This window comes from Oreochromis niloticus, linkage group LG3, assembly GCF_001858045.2.
Source record: "Oreochromis niloticus isolate F11D_XX linkage group LG3, O_niloticus_UMD_NMBU, whole genome shotgun sequence".
Classification (NCBI taxonomy): domain Eukaryota; kingdom Metazoa; phylum Chordata; class Actinopteri; order Cichliformes; family Cichlidae; genus Oreochromis; species Oreochromis niloticus.
This window is the reverse complement of record NC_031967.2, coordinates 62,028,752-62,034,751: the sequence shown is the minus strand read 5'-3', so window position 1 is coordinate 62,034,751 and position 6,000 is coordinate 62,028,752.

Below are 6,000 nucleotides of genomic sequence, written 5' to 3'. Positions count from 1 at the left end.
CTTAAACTGGAACACTCCCCTCCCTCTAATTGGGGCCAGATCACCGGTCACAGTCTTAAGTTGCACATTAGTCGGTTGCACAGCAGCCCCGGTTGGGACGACATCGGGTCGGACCAGCGTTGCATTGGACCCCGTGTCTAGAAGGGCCGTACAGGACACCCCCGCAATCATCACTGGAACATGGCAAAAGTCGCCAACCTGGGTCCAGCCCATAGCGATGACCGCACTGGGTGGAAATGGCGGCGGTGTGGGGATATCGTTCTCCCTGGCCCGTGTACTCCCACCTACACGGGCCCGTGGGCGTTTCCCTGAACCGCTGCAAGCTTGGGGCACTGCCTGATGAGGTGTCTGACTTGTCCACATCCCCAGCAGCTCTGTGGTTGGCGGCGTGGGCCAGCCCGAGGGGAAGGCGACTCCAGAGAAGCCGTCTGAACCAAACTGCACGGGCCCGCCGGCATCTCCATCCGCTCTGCAGGTGCTGACATAGCCCTCACCACAAGCGTGTCATCAGCGCCCCCAGAGGATCCTGCAAGCATCTCCCTCTCCAACGCTAGCACTGAGCGTGGCCGGTCGAGCAAGCTGAGTCTGCATACGGAGCTCTTTAGGGCTCAGGGCCTGCAGGAACTGGTCCCAAGCTAACTCCGCCTGCACTGATGGTGGCATGCTGTCATATGCCCTCCGGCAGAGACACTCGACTTTATGGGCCAAAATGCGAAGGGGCTCTCCTGGCAACCTGCGTCTGTTGTGGAACTCCGACCTCAGCAGCACCGGTTGGTTATACTGCCCGAAACGTCTCTGAAGGGCCCCAACCAGAGCATTATAATCTCCCCTTTGCTCCTCGGTCAGCAGCAGCAGGCATGCAGCTGCATCCTCACACAGGCACAAAGCCAATTGGAGAGCTTTATGTTCCTCAGACCAGCCAGCTGCAACAGCTAACAGCTCAAACTGTGCAATAAACACTTCCCATGGCGTCTTGCCGCTGAACTTAGGCGTTTTTATGTTCACGGCAGCTTGCTGGGCGCCGCCATGTTTGTTTACATCACGTGACAGCGCGCCAAGCGAGGTCGACTCCCTGCCACCGGAATCGCGGCCACGGTGCGAAAATGTCCCGAGCCTAGCCAAACCTGGAGAAAATCCAGCCTCAGCAGACAGCCGCAGCGCCGTTTCCCTCACTCTATGGGCAGGCGAGCGCGGCCTAACCTCCCTCTCCTCCGTCTCCCTCTTAATCTTGTCCGGCAACATCCTCCGGTCTCGTGACGGTCAGCGTCGCCAGCAACAGGGTGTCAGGCGGTTCAGGCGGTCGTTCTTCACTTCTGACACCAGTGTAACGTTCTCAAGAACCAGACGTTGGTCTCAGTTTGTCCGTTTATTCAGGGGAGAGTGCTCTCATACAACCCCCCACTCCAGCCCCGCACAGTCACACACAACAACAACAACAACGAGGACCCCCCCTCCCCTTCCTGCACACATTAACTCCCCTTTTCCCTGCAGCACAACCAAACATGAATCTTAAAGAAATAACAACAGTGTGCAGAGATAACCAACATGTCACTGTAAAATAACATTTAACCATCGTTACAATATCAAACTGATCACTTGACCCATATTACGTTACTTGCTCTTCAAGTGAATCAACAAATGGCAAAATAAAAAGCCGAACAACAACAACGCTGTTTCTTTAGAGAGTCTTAGCTTACATGTGTGTTTATTTCATATTTTCAGTTGTTACCCTCCACGGCTAAATAAATCGGTTTCAGTAATGTACTGATATGCAAGAATGGACATAAGGTGCTTCTTTCAAAAAAAAAAACACTAATGTAGATGTTATTTTATATAGTATGCTTTGTATTTTGTTCAGTATATTTCTATGCAAAACAAGAGGAATTTCAATACACAGTAGTATATTCAGTTTAAACCAGATGTTTACATACATTTTATGGAAAACACAAGAACATTTTTTACTGTACATAATGAGTTTAGAGTAAAGTTGTTTTGTTTTGGAGAAATAAATGTTGAAATATCTTTTGAATTAGTTAAATGTCAGAATAAAGAGAGACAGAGCTGTCTATTTGTTATCACTTTCATCAAATGTAGGAGTACATATACACTAAGTTTATTGTTAATTAATAAGAAAACTCCAGACGATTCCATTCTGAGCTGAAGAAGCTTCTGATAGGTTAGTAGAGTCCATGTGAGTAAATTGGTGGCACACCTGTGGATGCATATAAGGCAAAACACAGAGCCTGTTTCTTTGACATGGGAAAATCAAGAGATGTTAACCAAAACACCAGGAGGAAAAGAATTGAGCTCCATAAGTGTGGATCAATTTTGAATACAATTTGGTGCCATTTACAATTAAGAAATACAGATAGTTTCTCTCTTTACTCTTAAAGTTAACAAATGTGTTTTTTATATTTATCAATCTAAAAGAATAAACATTTAGTCTGATTTGATGTTACAATTAAAAAAGTGTTTGTGTTTTGATCTGAAGAGTGTGTAAATATCTGGTTTCCACTGTGTATTTGATGATGTTGGTGTTTGGCTTGACTGTCAGCACAAAGAGGGAGAGAGAGGAACAGAGAGGAGAGAGAGGAACAGAGAGGGGGATGGAGAATGAGGACAGAACAGAGATGGAACAAAAGCAGGTGAGACACACATGTTAGTCAAATGGTTGTTTACCAAAAGTATCACCGTATCATAGGTACTCATGTATCTCGTACCTAGTGTTTCTTTTTAGGTTTGTTATTTTTCAAATTCTATATTTATTAAGTTATGCAGGCTTGTTTGCACAACAAGGCTAAATAATTATATAAACTTTTCTGAATCTAAATACTGTACTTTGGTAGAATTAAAAAATAAGTGTAGTGCAGGTCTATGATGATTTTTAGTGCTACTATCATCTAGTTTTGATTTTCTGTTTTGGTTAAGTCCTAAGTAGTCCTGATTTTGAACTCTCGTAGTCAGGGCCGGCTCGTGGCATAGGCCGTATAGGCAAATGCTAAGGGCGCCGTCCATCAGGGGGCGCCACGCCAGTGCCACAAATGTTGAAAAAAAAAAGAAAAAAGTTGGTACTATTATTTCTAAATACAAAAAATAATCCCACGTTAATTAAAATGCAAAGTAAAGCTTATTTAATAGAAATATTATTTGTTACAACATTACGCCCCCCCGCACGGTGCGCCCCCTCCCTTCCCGTATCATGGTTCCTTTTGGACGTCACCACATCAAAAAAATCAACACAAGATGTCAAAACGGCCAAAACTGTCAGGTGCCCAGGGAAGAAAAAAGAGAAAAGAAGAGGAGGAGAAACGAGAAAAAGACAGAGGTAGGTAACGTTAGCCTACATGAAATTATTTGTCTGAATGTGATAGTAACCTAAATTTTTAGCATTAAGCTAATGTTACATGATTCGCTAATTGCTAATCAATAAATAGCTAGTTAACTGTTTTAACGTCAGTTAATATTGTGGAGGGGGCTAAATTGTTATGGAAAATAATAATGTAACGTTAGGTAATTACAGTACTCCCACCTTTCCCACCATTCCTCATTTGTATTCATCTTTTAAGCAGGTGTTTTTTGTTTACATTGTTATTGCCTTCTGGTTAGCTAACGTTTACCCTGCAGGTAATAGTCACTTTTCCACCCCTGTATATATTGTAACCCTAGTTGTTAAAGTGCACATCATTAATGTTAATTAAGCAATATCACATGAGAGGGAATGCTGTTTTTTAATATGAGCACTGCTGTGATTCGGTCAAAGATAATCATAACATAACATTCTCATATGATATTATACTGTTACTTTGCATTCTGCTATTCAGCATTTCACTGTAATGATGACAATAAATTGAATCTAATCTAATTTGCATATCAGTTAACATCATACATATATCTCTTTGGTTTTTCATTTATATTATATCATTTCATTTTATTCCTGGAATCATATGTTTTTATTATTAGACTTTAATACTCAGTGGTGTCACATACTCCTCTCTTCAGATGCACTGTTGAAGTTTCTAAATCCCACCCCTGGGCCATCTACCACATCTACCGCTGCTGCCTCCACTTCAGCAGCACAACCCACCAGTGATGCAGCATCAGCAGCACAACCCAGCCATGATGCAGCAGCATCAAGCGGTCTTCCTGTTGCCTCCACCTCAGCAGCACAACCCACCAGTTTTGCAGCAGCATCAAGCGGTGTTCCTGTTGCCTCCACCTCAGCAGCACAACAAGTTTGGAGTACTCCTCAATTTCCACAACTTACAAAAAGAAGAGCTGCTACAGCAGTGCCAAACACTGAGTACTACTCTGACCCATGACAGCCAGCCGGACATTAATGGCACAGAACTTGCAATGGAAATGCAGAATTTCCCACCATTGCCATCAAAGAACATGACAAACATGGAACTCTTGACCTTCCTGCATGAGAAGAAGCTGGCAGAAATTTACCCCAACATGTGGGTTGCTCTGAGAATCTTTGCCACTCTTCCTGTTACAGTGGCTGCTGCTGAAAGAAGCTTCTCTAAGCTCAAACTCATTAAAACCTACCTGAGATCTACTATGATGCAAGAACGTCTCAGTGGACTTTCCATCATAAGCATAAATCATGTGGTCTCAAATCAGTTGTCATATGATGATGTTGTAGATGACTTTGCTGCAAGAAAGACTAGGAGAGTAAGGCTGTAGCAGGTGATGTGAGGTTGATGAGGGGGTGGTGTACAGTAATTTGTAAGTCATTCTAGTTAATGCAGTATTAAAAAGCACAACTAGAGAACTCTGTAGGATCCCCTTTTTTGTAATATAGTTGTTAAAGTCATACTGGTTTATTTAATATCTTGTTTTGTGCAGTGCCTTATTTATATTGTATTTTTAATTTATTTTATCCAACTTGTTGACACGTTTTATTGTGTTTATGTATGTAAAATTTATTGTATTTCATATATTCATTTTTTATTTTTTGTATTCATTTATTTATTCATATATTTTTTTATCTTGTTAATTATTCTGATTGTGAATTTGCTTTCTTTAAGTAAAAAAAAAAGGTCAAAGACAAAGCTATTCGGTTTCTTGTGAGTACATACACTACACTGCCGATGTAGGGGGGCGCCACCTAAAATCTTGCCTAGGGCGCCAGATTGGTTAGGGCCGGGCCTGGTAAAATATTAATATTTATTTGACTGCTATAGAAGTGAAGGAGATTTTCCTGTGAGATGAACAGTTTGCAGCAGAGTTACTTTCATACTGGTTCAGTTTGTCCGTGTGTGCAGAGACTGGATGGAGTCATTCAAAGTCTAATAAAGTCTTTCTCTTGTATATTCTGAATAATAAATTCAGTTGTCAGGACTTGATTTTATTCCGTGGAGCTGGTTAAAGAACAGCTGCGTGTAGAAACACTTTTAATCGTCTCTTTTTGGTGTTGCACATTTTTTCTACCAGCCTGCTGCTCTGTAAGTCACAGAATGGGGGATCGGCGAGATCCGTTACTGTCATCTGTCATTTTCAGCTTTACTGGAAACTTTCTTTTCAAATCCCACGGACACAGGTTTGAAACTCGGGTTTTGTCATTCACTAAAATACCAAAAAAAAAAGGGGGTTTATGACAAAATAAGAGTCAGATCAGCAGAACTCGAGAACACAGATACGTCTGTAATTGCGTAATTGCTGTAATTACGTCACTCCGCTCTGCTTTTCTGTTTGTCGTGTTTTCTTTCTTGTGTTGAGATTTAACTTCTAGAAACTAAACTGTCTCCGAGATAAATACAAATAAACATCAGCTGGTTTGCATTTTACTAACAAAACCATTATTTTCATATTGTTTCAGTGTGTGAAGGAGACACGAGGCTGGGTGGAGTCTGTGTGGACACTTAACATCTGTAGTCCAGCTGTGACAGAGACAAAGAAGTGTGATGTGTTGTAGTGTCAGGAGTCAGTATACAGCTACAAAGCTTTTTGTTCAGTGTATACAAACAGCTGTAGCTCCATAAAGGCAGCATGCAGAGA